Genomic DNA, 13279 nt, shown 5'->3' with positions numbered 1-13279 from the left:
GATATGGAAAAGCCAAAAAATATTTGGAATTCTTAATAAATCAGTCTATATACGGAATTTTAAATGCTATATATTTATTATATTGATATATGTTTATTATAGAAAACAGGTATTATCCGCACCTCTCAGAAAATGAAGGAGATCCCAAAATAATAAAAAATAATGTTTATTTTGAACAGTTTAAAAATACAAAAAAAAGCTATAAAACCATTAGAAAATTCTTTGGTCTGGTGGAAAAGAGTGCCAAACATGTTTTGGGCCTATCCCTAGTAGTGATGTCGCGAACCTAAAATTTTGGGTTCGTGAACGGCGAACGCGAACTTCCGCAAAAGTTTGCAAACCGGCGAACCGGGCGAACCGCCATAGACTTCAATAGGCAGGCGAATTTTAAAACCCACAGGGACTCTTTCTGGCCACAATAGTGATGGAAAAGTTGTTTCAAGGGGACTAACACCTGGACTGTGGCATGCCGGAGGGGGATCCATGGCAAAACTCCCATGGAAAATTACATAGTTGATGCAGAGTCTGGTTTTAATCCATAAAGGGCATAAATCATCTAACATTCCTAAATTGTTTGGAATAACGTGCTTTAAAACATCAGGTATGATGTTGTATCGATCAGGTAGTGTAAGGGTTACGCCCGCTTCACAGTGCGCAGTGTAGGTGATATACCTGCCCTGACCATGCTTTGCAGACCAGGTATCAGTGGTCAGATGGACCCTTGCCCCAACACTGTGTGCCAGACATGCCATTATAGCAGACTTATATGGCTTTGGCGTTGCTTTTTGGTAATTAGAAGGCTGCTAAATGCCACTGCGCACCACACATGTTTTATGCCCAGCAGTGAAGGGGTTAATTAGGGAGCATGTAGGCAGCTTGTAGAGTTAATTTTAGCTTAAGTGTAGTGTAGTAGACAACCCAAAGTATTGATCTAGGCCCATTTTGGTATATTTAATGCCAGCATTTCACCGCCAAATGCGATCAAATAAAAAAAAATTGTTCACTTTTTCACAAACTTTAGGTTTCTCACAGAAATTATTTACAAACAACTTATGCAATTATGGCATAAATGGTTGTAAATGCTTCTCTGGGATCCCCTTTGTTCAGAAATAGCAGACTTATATGGCTTTGGCGTTGCTTTTTGGTAATTAGAAGGCTGCTAAATGCCACTGCGCACCACACATGTTTTATGCCCAGCAGTGAAGGGGTTAATTAGGGAGCATGTAGGCAGCTTGTAGAGTTAATTTTAGCTTAAGTGTAGTGTAGTAGACAACCCAAAGTATTGATCTAGGCCCATTTTGGTATATTTAATGCCACCATTTCACAGCCAAATGCGATCAAATAAAAAAAAAATAGTTCACTTTTTCACAAACTTTAGGTTTCTCACAGAAATTATTTACAAACAACTTATGCAATTATGGCATAAATGGTTGTAAATGCTTCTCTGGGATCCCCTTTGTTCAGAAATAGCAGACTTATATGGCTTTGGCGTTGCTTTTTGGTAATTAGAAGGCTGCTAAATGCCACTGTGCACCACACGTGTTTTATGCCCAGCAGTGAAGGGGTTAATTAGGGAGCATGTAGGGAGCTTGTAGAGTTAATTTTAGCTTAAGTGTAGTGTAGTAGACAACCCAAAGTATTGATCTAGGCCCATTTTGGTATATTTCATGCCACCATTTCACCGCCAAATGCGGTCAAATTTTAAAAAAAAAACTTAAATTTTTTCGCAATTTTAGGTTTCTCACTGAAATTATTTACAAACAGCTTGTGCAATTATGGCACAAATGGTTGTAAATGCTTCTCTGGGATCCCCTTTGTTCAGAAATAGCAGACATATATGACTTTGGCGTTGCTTTCTGGTAATTAGAAGGCCGCTAAATGCTGCTGCGCATCACACGTGTATTATGGCTAGCAGTGAAGGGGTTAATTAGGTAGTTTGTAGGGAGCTTGCAGGGTTAATTTTAGCTTTAGTGTAGAGATCAGCCTCCCACCTGACACATCAGACCCCCTGATCCCTCCCAAACAGCTCCTTTCCCTCCCCCACCCCACAATTGTCCTGCCATCTTAAGTACTGGCAGAAAGTCTGCCAGTACTAAAATAAAAGGTTTTTAATTTTTTTTTTAGCATATTTACATATGCTGTGGTGTAGCATCCCCCCTTAGCCCCCAACCTCCCTGATCCCCCCAAAACAGCTCTCTAACCCTCCCCATCTGCCTTATTGGCGGCCATCTTGGGTACTGGCAGCTGTCTGCTATTATTTCACAGTCAAAAAAGTGTTTTTTTTTTTTTTAAATGTACACTACTGTTACACCAGATATGAGTGGTGGCACTGGGCAAGTGGGCACAGTATACGCTGTGAGTCTGACACACATGCTGGCAGGCAGGCAACTGCAATTAGATTACACAGGGGAAAAAAAGCAGACTGATGTTCTAGCCCTAAAAAGGGCTTTTTGGGGTGCTGTCCTTACAGCAGAGATCAGATGGGTCCTTCAGGACTGTAGTGGACACTAAATACACTAGCCTAGCTATCGATTTCCCTATTAAATCAGCAGCAGCTACACTGTCCCTCCTCTCACTAAGAATGCAGCTTCCGAATTAATCTAAAATGGATGCTGTCCAGGAGGTGGGAGGGTCTGGGAGGGAGGGTCTGCTGCTGCTTGGCTGGAATGTGTCTTCTGACTGTGAGGTATAGGGTCAAAGTTTACTCAATGATGAGGAATAGGGGGCAGACCGAACATTGCATATGTTCGCCGTCCGCGGCGAACGCGAACATGCTATGTTCGCCGGGAACTATTCGCCGGCGAACTATTCGCGACATCACTAATCCCTAGCCCTTGTTCACTGGCATACACACAGACTCTAACCAGACCACTATTTAAAGCTAAGTATCTGTAATTGTCTCTAGTGAGACACCTGATTCAATTAGGTTTAAAGAAACATCTTTGCATGTTTAATGGCTAATGTAAAAAACAAATAGCCATTGTATATACACTTTTTATGTATACCTTATTCAAAATGTCATGATTAATTTCTTTATACACATCCAAGAAGATTAACAACAACAACAAAAAATATTATTGGCAGCATTATACTCGGGATACCCTGCTTAAATGTAAATAAATTCGGAAAATCTTCTCCTTAATTTACTTTTTCTTTTTTCTATTGTCCCTCATTCCTATTTAGAGACTGAATAGTATAGTTTTAGAATGGATTCAATAAAATAAATTGACATCCATAATAGAATTTAAGCCATCCGGATATTTGGATTGAAGCTTAAAAATCCATAATACCTCTTTTTGATCCAATACCCTCTCCCTCTCACCCCCTCTTCTGTGCATTGGAACATGATCAATACCTTGTATTTGTAAAAGCATATCATTTGACTGATGTTCATGTCTAAAGTGTTTGGCTATGGGGGTGTTGCTTTCAGGGTTGCTTATATCTCTAAGATGTTAAAGGGCTCTGTCTCTTAAGGCACATTTCGTACGGCCTACGTATTGTTTGTCACAGCCTTTATATGTTAGCAGATATATGACATGTGTTGTGTAATATTGTGTCATGTCATATGCTTCCTTGGTTACTGTCAATTCAAAATTTATACCTGTTTTAATATAGTGGCAAATTTTACATATGTTGCCGTTACATTTGTAGCAACCCACTTGGGCAGAAAGCCAAATGTTAGGTTTTTGCTTAGGTAACATGGAAGGTGAAAGGATTGTTCAGAGAGTTCTAGCCTTTCTGGTAGTGAAATTACATCCCTTAGATGAAATGACATTTAAATTCTTATCTCCTTTTTGGATTGGTAGACAGCTCTGAATGATGTTCCTTATTTTTGCGTAATCTTGACTATATGTGGTGATAAAAGTAGGTTTAGAATTAAAATTAGTTTTTTTTTATTCTTGTATTGTAATATATTTGCTCTTGGTATAAAATCCACTTTTTTATGTATTTAGTAATTTGGTACTGTAGCCACAAGCTTCTAATCTTTGTTGTGTGGCATCAGCATTTTTCTGGTAACTTGTTTCTCGTGTACAATTTCTTTTAGTGCGTATTTACTGGCCAAAGGGTATTGATTGTAGTGTATGTTGAGGCTGAAATGATGTATAGTGTAATATTGTGTTGCCTGCAGTGGCTTTTCTGTATAGTTCAACTTCAATAGATTTAGAGCGTGCAACAAGTGTAACATCCAAAAAATTAATATGTGTAGTGTTGTGTTCAAGTGTGAAAGAAAGATTAATGTTATTTGTGTTAACATACTCATGAAACTGTGAAACAAGATGGCCATCTCCATTCCATATTAACAAAAGATCATCGATGTATCTTCCAAAATAAATGATATTGTGTCTGAAAGGATTATTTTATTATCTCCAAAGATGTGGCACAGCTCCTAGAATCCCATATAGAAATTAGCATAGGATGGCGCAAATGTTGCACCCATGGATGTGCCACATCTCTGGAGATTATATTTTCCTTCAAAAAGAAAAATAATTATGTGTAAGCAAATACTCCACAGACATAAAAATTCAATTGTATCATCATCATATAGAGAAGAGGTGTATAAAAAGTGTTCCAAAGCATTAAGACCCTTAGTATGTGGAATAGACGCGTATAATGTTTTAAATACCCAGGTAAGTTTGGTACAATTGGCTGTAAACAGCTGTCGACCAAATTGGAAATGTTTTCATTTAGGGAACCTATGCCCGCCACTATGGGATGACCACGCGGTTTGATTGGGTCTTTATGCAATTTTGGCAAATAGTGGAAGATAGGCATCACAGAGCATTCAGGTATCAGGCTGTCCGCCACTTTAGATTTAATGATGCCATCATTTTTTGCCCCTCCACTATTTTGTCCAAAACAGATGCGAAAAGATCAGTGGGAACAGACAAGAGTCGTTTATAAGTATCAGTGTTATTTAGTTGTCTATTAGCCTCTGTCAAATAATCATTCCCTCCCTTGTCTGATTCTTTGATCACTATGTTGTTGTCGTTGCTTAATTGTCATAGTGCTCTTTTTTGTGGATTTAGATTGTAAGAGCAATATTTTTTTGTGTGGATTTACATTACTCTTGTTCTTTTTATCCAACTCAATTAGGAGACTTTCAACAGTTTGTTGAAAAACTTGGAGCGTTGGACCCCTAGAATTGATAGGATAAAAATAACTTATTTTAAAATGTACTTAAATCTATATCCTGCACAGTGGGACCACTTTGAGTGGATTGCAGCCCTTCATTCTCTGTAAGTATTTGTTGCATGTGATTGACAATGCTAATTTCATCAAAAGAGAGAGTAGGAGGGGTGCAAATCACTGGAGTGTCAATGACTTCATTATTATCTGATGTATCATCTTTGAAGAAATGTTTCTTCAGGGTAAGATTTCGTACAAATTTGTTCACATCCAAAATTGTAGAAAACAGATCAAACAGATCACAACTAGGAGAAAAACTTAGACCCTTATTCAATAATGATATTTCATACGATGTTAGTTGTCTGTTGGAAAGATTCACTACATTATTTAATATGGCTACAATTATAAATTACTTGGCAAACAAAAGATTAATTTTAAACCACACAGGATTATTAATGCAAGCTAAAATACAAAGTGCCCTTTTAAAATTACTAACTGCAATTTGACTATAGTCTTAGAATACCTTTGTCTAAAATATTAAAAATATAGAACAGTCATACATCACCAAATAAGCAAATCAATTTTTCCAGGGTTCCTCTGATAAATCCAATTTCACCTCATACATTAAAAGAGGTAATTTTTGCAAGATGGATAAAAATTAGGCCCAGGTTGCTTTATAATAGACTGGATCGCAAGGCAGCAGTTTGGTCAGACAAAAATTCAGCAGCCGCCTCTTTTTCTCTCTTGCCTGGGGTTATATCACGTGATATAATCCCACCCCTTTTTATTCTAATCATTAGTAAAATTAGGATGGCTACTGGGAAGTTTCATTTTCAACAGCCAAATGTCTTATGGCTGTAATACTGGATTTAGGCCATCGGGGGCAGCAGGGAGAGACAAACAGTTTCATTCAAATATTGCTGCAGTTCAATTATCTAATCTATAAAATGTTTATCAAATACACTATTTCTTTATATTAATAAACCTGTCTGGTCATATGTTTAATATACATTGATCATATTTTGTCATTTTTCCTGATTATTTTAATATGAAACATCAGTATTATTTCTAACATCATATTATTATTATCTTATATTCATATTAAAACACAATAAAATCTTAGGACACCGGGGTTCCAAAGAGGTGCGCTCGTGTAGAAAAGGAGATGGATCCAAACTAGAAAGAAGGCTGCACTCTTGACGGATGAAGCAGTCGAGAAGAACCTCATAAAGAAAAGAAGAGAGGTGCCACATAGTGTAATATGGTCAGGATTGCCAAGCAGTAGGCAGAGACCAGAGCCCCTATAGATGGCAGATCACAAAAGAGACAGCACGACCGGAGTGCCAGACAGGACAGCACGGGACCCACAGAGTCACCCGCAAGACTCACACAGGCGTCAGGAGCATCAAGTGTGGAGTCAGGTGACAAGATGGTCCAATCCGGAGAGCCGTGTTGTAGCAGAAGCCAGTGGTAGCGATGGGTCAGACAGCAAACCGAGCGTGTCGGTGTAGGTAGATTGGTAGCAGACACCGTAGGCACAGTAGATATGTGAGGAGGCCCAGGTAGTCAACATAACCAGGAGCACGTAGATGATAATAAAATGTGTAAATTTTATTGAGTTACACAGAGAATCAGCAGCGCGTTTCTCAGCAACAAGTGCTGTTTTATCAGGCTGTATAGGCTGACAACTACTTGCTCAAAATGTAAATACTTATATATATATATATATATATTTTTTTTTTTTTTATTAGATATGTGCCTATTTATGTGCGCATTTTTATTTGTTTGTATAACTTGCTTCTGCAAATAGTGATTATTTATTTTGTACTATGTTTTATGTTTGATCATATATTGTTTTTAGCACTTGTTTGCTAGCTCACCTATCATTGACTGTTTTTATACTCAACAGCTGCCACCCAGAGTGTGATTTGAAATGACAGAAGGTGTGGCCTTACATCAGTCTCTGATTGGTCAGCTAATGCTTTATATTTTGAGCAAGTAGTTGTCAGCCTATACAGCCTGATGAAACAGCACTTGTTGCTGAGAAACGCGTTTCTGATTCTCTGTGTAACTCTGCCTACTGCTTGGCGATCCTGACCATATTACACTATGTGGTGCCTCTCTTCTTTTCTTTATTATATAAAAACACAGCATATTTCACATTCAGTACACCTCTTTCTGAGTGTGTAAAACATATGACACAATTTATGGGACAACCACACGTGTATTTGTTAGATGCCTGAAAAATAAAAAGAATAGGTTATTTATATTTTTCATTTAGCAGACATTCATATTTAATATTATACAAACAGACAATTTCATATCAATTTATTCGTATCTAGTATTTAATAGTCTATCCCCATAGCTGAATTACTAGTTTCATTGGCCCAGTTTATATCAGGGTAGTTAAAATCTCCCATAATTACAGCACTGTTATTAGCAGCCTTACCTATTTGGATTAGTAGTTGAGTTTCCTCCTGGTCACTAATGTTGGGGGGCTTGTAGTATGTTCCTAGTAATATTTTTTAGGATTTGTTGGGAAATACAACAGCATGTACTATACCATATGTATGAACAACATTGATGCTGTAGATGGCGCTGTTCAGTTTAGATTACTGATTGTTTATGTCTGTGATCTTGTTCATTCTTTTATACAGGAAGGAAGTTGTTCTTTAATCTCTATTGTGTTTTTCCTCCTCTGTGTGTGCAGACTATTGTTTTACAAGTCCTTTGGTATGTTCCATATATTGCTGATGCATCTGTACAAGTAAAGCCTAATGCAGTTTTCTTTAAAAGCTTCCAGTGTCTTTTTGATACATACAGGTTATGGGCCTAGACACTGAAAAAAAAAACTACAAGTCAGTAAGTGTTGCATCTATGATCCAAGCAAATACTGTGTGAGGAAACAAGAGCTGCATCCAATTTACTGAAAGATGGCAAGTGGTTCAGATGTGAAATATGCAATAACGAAGCTAAACAATACCAACTACCAGCTGTGGAAGTTTAAGCTTGAAATGCTGTTATCCAAAGATGATTTATGGGAGGTGCTGGATACAAACAGACCCACTGATAATCCAGGGGAATGGGACAAGAAAAACAGGCAAGCAAAAGCAGTTATAAGCCTGTTAGTGGAGGATGATCAACTCATTCACATAAGAAAAGAAAACACAGCTAAAGGTATGTGGACTGCACTACAAAAACTGCATGAACGTTCAAACTTAAATAGTAAACTATATTTGCTGCGCAAACTATATAAGATGAGGCTGGAAAAAGGCCAGGAAATGTGTGAACATGTGAATGCTATGCTAGAGATTGTGGAACAGCTATGTGCAATTGGAGAAGAAATTAAAGACAATCATATAGTAGCATTGTTACTATGCAGCCTTCCAGAGTCATATAGTGCCCTTATCAATGCTCTAGAAACCAGACCTGAACAAGAACTAACACTAGAATATGCTAAGGGAAAACTAATTGATTAATATAATAGAAGAAAGGAAAACATGCATAGTGAAGAAAATGAGAGATCAGAGGTAGCTCTGAAGGCGCAAGAAGGCACAAAACAAAACAAAGAAACCAGAATGTGTTTTCGCTGCAAAAAGGTCGGTCACCTGAAAAAGAACTGCTCAATCTGGAAAGCTGAGCAGCGAAGGTTGGAACCACCTACAAGAGAGAGAGCTAAGGCAGCCACAAAGCAAACTGCAGCTGCATCATGGAGCGGCAGTTTTAAAGTGACTCAGAATAGTACACCACACGGATGGTGCATTGACTCAGGGGCAACTAGTCACATGACTAGTGATGAGACATTCTTCACAGAAATTGATTTCAATATTAAAGATAAAGTCTTCCTAGCAAATGGGAAAAGTATTACAGCTGAAGGTAAAGGTCAAGGGTTCCTGACTTGCATCACACCATCAGGAGGTAAGCAAAGCATTCTAGTAAAGAATGTTCTGTACGTCCCAAGTTTAGAAGGAAGCCTCCTATCAGTGAAAACTCTTGCTAACAATGGACTCACAGTTCAGTTCCAAGGCAATGAATGCACAATTCGAAACAGGAAACAAATCCTAGCAAAAGGAAGATTGAACGAACACCTGTACAAACTTATCACTGAAAGGAAGCAAGCCAAAACAGCCATTCATAATCCACACAACAAATGTATCCACCTGTGGCACAGGCGATTAGGGCATCGAAACCCAGAGGCCATAAAGGAACTTGCAAAGGAAGGTTTATCAGAAGACATGATAATTTTGCCTTGTGACATGCTCATGAAGTGCACATGTTGTATCAAAGCAAAGGCCACACGTACCCCACTTCCACAAGCCAGTCAAAGAAAAACCACTCACCCCATGGAACTCATACACAGTGACGTGTGTGGACCAATGAAAACCCCCACACCCGGCGGGAACAGATATTTACTGACTTTCATTGACGATTATTCCAGGTACACAACAACATATCTGATGAAGCACAAAAGTGAGACATCAGAGAAACTTAAAGAATGTATAGCTACATTCAGCAATAAATTTCAACGGAAACCAGGAACAATACGTACCGACAACGGAGGGGAATATATGAGTAAGGAAGTGGAGTCATACATGAAGAGACAAGGCATTATACACCAAACAACTGTACCATACACTCCTGAGCAAAATGGTGTTGCAGAAAGGAAAAATCGCACCCTCATAGAAATGGCAAGATGCATGCTTTCAGACGCCAATTTACCTAACCAGTACTGGGGTGAAGCAATAATGACTGCAACATACTTACAGAACAGGCTACCATCAAAAACTATAGAGAGTACCCCATATGAAATGTGGAATGGATCAAAACCTAGTATGGGGCATATTAGAGTGTTTGGATGTAAAGCATATGCCCATGTTCCAAATGAGAAATGCTCCAAATTAGAGAACACAGCCATAGAAGGCATTCTTATGGGCTACAGTGAACAAAGTAAAGGCTATAGAATTCTTCATCCAAAGACCAACAAGATCACAATAAGCCGCAGTGTTTATTTTGATGAAAGTCAAACATCAGAAAAAATGTCCCTCGAAAGCCATAAAGAGAACCTCTCCACTGAATCAGCAAGAGATGCTGACCAAAGTGAAGCTATACAGGAGACAGAGCAAGAAGTGGAGCTCACAATAGAAAAAACAGCTACTCACAAACCAATAGAACCCACTGAACAACCAGAAATCAGAAAATCGACTCGGGTGACAAAAGGTATACCACCCCGCAAGCTGTCATACATCGCTAAGACACATGAAACACTCGAACCAACATCCTGGGAAGATATAGAAAAATTGCCAAAAAGGGAAGCCAACCAATGGAGAAAAGCAGCCGAAGAAGAAATAAAATCACTTCAGGAAAATAAAACCTGGACACTCACTGAGCTCCCCCCCGGTCGCAAAGCTATAGGAAGCAAATGGACTTTTAAAGTAAAATACGATGCAGAAGGAAATATCCACAGATACAAGGCAAGATTAGTTGCAAAGGGATACTCACAGAAATTTGGAGAAGATTATGATGAAACTTTTGCTCCAGTTGTAAAACACTCCACCATCAGAGCGCTCCTTAGCATTGCAGCCGGAAAGGGAATGCAAGTGCGGCACCTGGACGTCAAAACTGCTTTCCTATATGGAGACATCAAGGAGGATCTCTACATGGAACAGCCACCTGGATTTGAGAGGGAACAGAACCTTGTATGCAAACTTCAAAAGAGCATCTATGGACTAAAGCAAGCTGCGAGAATGTGGAATGAAAAAGTGAATGAAGTACTCATGAAACAAGGATTCTCAAGAAGCAAAGCAGATCCATGTCTATATTAAAGGCATCAAGAAAACAAATGGATATACATCCTAATTTATGTTGATGACATCATAACTTGTTTTGAACAAGAAGGGGACTGTGACCAAATAGTTCATATATTAAAACAGAACTTTGAGATTAAAGAACTAGGGAACATCACTTATTATTTAGGAATCCAAATAGAAAGGGAAGAGGATGGAAGCTATCTTCTTAACCAAAGTCAGAAAATTACAGAAATATTAGAGCAATTTCACATGCAAGATGCAAAAGAGGTGAAAACACCTATGGAACCAGATTACCTGAAAAACAACGGAATAGAAAACTTGTTACCCAATAATGACAATTACCGCAGGGCAATTGGAAAATTGCTATACATTGCCACTGTGACAAGACCAGACATTGCCGCAGCAATAGGTATACTCTGTAGAAAAGTTGCGACACCATGTCAACACGACTGGAATGCAGTAAAGAGGGTGATACAGTACCTAAAAGGAACAATTCGGATGAAGCTGTGACTGCCAGCAACATCAAACCCAAAACTAATTGGATATGTTGATGCTGATTGGGCCGGAGATACCACTGACCGCAAATCTACAAGTGGTTACATCTTCCAGTATGGAGAAGGAACAATAAGTTGGTCCAGTCGAAAACAAGCGACTGTTGCACTCTCTTCAACGGAAGCAGAATATATAGCAGCAGCACATGCATGTCAAGAAGCAATTTGGATTTGTCAACTTTTTCAAGACATGGGACTGGATGTGTCTAAACCCATACCAATTCTTGAAGACAACCAAGGGTGTATAAAGTTGACACAATCAGAAAGAGTGAATCCTCGAACCAAGCACATTGATGTAAAATATCATTTACTCAGGGACATGCAAAAAAAAGGTATTATTGACATTCAATACTGCCCATCGGAAGAGATGACTGCAGACGCACTCACAAAGCCGTTGCCAAAGGAACGGCATTGTTTTCTTCAAAAGAAACTGAATGTAGTGTAATTATGTACATGCCGTTGAGAAGGGGTGTTGGGAAATACAACAGCATGTACTATACCATATGTATGAACAACATTGATGCTGTAGATGGCGCTGTTCAGTTTAGATTACCTCTTGTTCATTCTTTTATACAGGAAGGAAGTTGTTCTTTAATCTCTATTGTGTTTTTCCTCCTCTGTGTGTGCAGACTATTGTTTTACAAGTCCTTTGGTATGCTCCATATATTGCTGATGCATCTGTACAAGTAAAGCCTAATGCAGTTTTCTTTAAAAGCTTCCAGTGTCTTTTTGATACATACACCAACAGGATTGTTATTGTGCATTTGTTGATTATGCAAATCTACTGTATTTACTGGTCCTTTAAGAACATTCCATTGAAAGTCTGATTATTTAGTAAGAAATATCTACTATTACAAATCATCTGAAGCATCTCCACAGATTGCAAATTACAAAACTGCAGCTTTAGATGCTAAATGCTATAGAGCAAATTGAAAATGAAGAGAGAGAAAAGAGAGGGTTAAAAAGGTTATAGGAAATGCCTGTCTGGCTTCACTCCCCTCTGTTTGTAGAGATAACAGCACAGGGAATTTGACCCTTGACCTGCACAAGCTGCACTTTTCATGGATCAGTGGAGGGAAGTATATAGTTGAGCTCACAGCAGCTATTCAGGACATCAGGAGGAGAGGTGACACTGACAGCTCCTAAAGTGCGGTGCTGATTTATAGCAGGTACAAGGGGCATAAACGTTAATTATAAATAAAATAGAACTAATAAAGGTAATATTACTAGATATGTGCATGATCGAAAAATTCGGTTCGGATCGATTCGGAGGTTTTCAAATTTTGTTTCGGATCGATTCGAATTCGGAAAACTTTGAATAAATTCGCTTCGGATTCATTTCGGATTCGAAAAAATTCGGCTGGATTCGGTTCGATTCGGTTCGGAAATTCGGAATTTCGGTATGTGTGCTGTGTATTAGACTAGTATTATGTACTGTATATTAAGTGTAACCCATAGCAGAGTGATATAACCTAATATACTGTACATTATTAGTGTAATCCATGTCCATCTGAATTTACCAAATAAATCCGAACTAATTCGGATTTATTCGGTAAATTTGGCAGCATTTTAATTCGGAAATTCGGTTCAATCCGAATCTCCGAATTTGCCGAATTTGCCGAATTTCCGAATCGAACCGAACCAAATTGCACATGTCTAAATATTACAAAAAATAAATCGAAATTGAAAAATCCTACAGCTATTTGTAACTTGTGCACCAGATTTTCTACTCGGGTTAGCAAGTGGGGACTTGGGCACACTAAAAATTAAGCTGTGCTTACAGGGAACAGTGGC

This window comes from Bombina bombina, chromosome 8 (genome assembly GCF_027579735.1).
Source record: "Bombina bombina isolate aBomBom1 chromosome 8, aBomBom1.pri, whole genome shotgun sequence".
In the NCBI taxonomy this organism is placed as follows: Eukaryota; Metazoa; Chordata; class Amphibia; order Anura; family Bombinatoridae; genus Bombina; species Bombina bombina.
Note: the sequence above shows the minus strand (reverse complement) of the source record.